Here is a 654-nt window from a genome sequence, read left to right as displayed (position 1 = left end):
TGTTGGTATGTTGTACCATGTCGTCATATATATAGTATATATGTCGTACTATATACTAGTATATATTAGTGTGGTGTAGTGTGATGTAAATATATATATAACTGTACTCTGGTGTAGTGTGATGTACAATATGATGTACAATATTGTATATTGTACATCAATATACTGTACTATATTGTACTATATACAACTGTAGTGTGATGTACAATACACACAATGTTGTACGTCACACTACAACTGTACTCTGCGTACACAAAGTACAGAAGTACCATACCTAATTTTCTATTACAACACTTTAATTAAAAATCTACATAAACTTATTTTAGGATTTTACTTTAATATTTTTTTCACCATATAACTTTCAACGGCACTCTTGTGAAATTATAGATAGTACATTTCATTCAGTTACACCAGCCACTTGCGTGCTCCTCACAGTCCACGTATAGCGATCGAATTATTAACGTCCTTGGTCCACAGTTACTTTTCGAAATCTGTTCGGTTTCTTGACCTGCAACATGGCTTGGGTGGGCGCGCACGATTGCTCAGTCTGCGTCAATCTCATGCAGCACTCCTCCTCAATCGTTGCATGCATGTTTTTCGTTTAATTGTCCTTGTTTTTCGTAGCCTCACACTAGTTGTGGACTTACCACGCTC

This window comes from Plasmopara halstedii, assembly GCF_900000015.1.
Source record: "Plasmopara halstedii genome assembly, contig: Scaffold_3060, whole genome shotgun sequence".
In the NCBI taxonomy this organism is placed as follows: domain Eukaryota; phylum Oomycota; class Peronosporomycetes; order Peronosporales; family Peronosporaceae; genus Plasmopara; species Plasmopara halstedii.
This window is presented reverse-complemented; position numbering follows the sequence as displayed.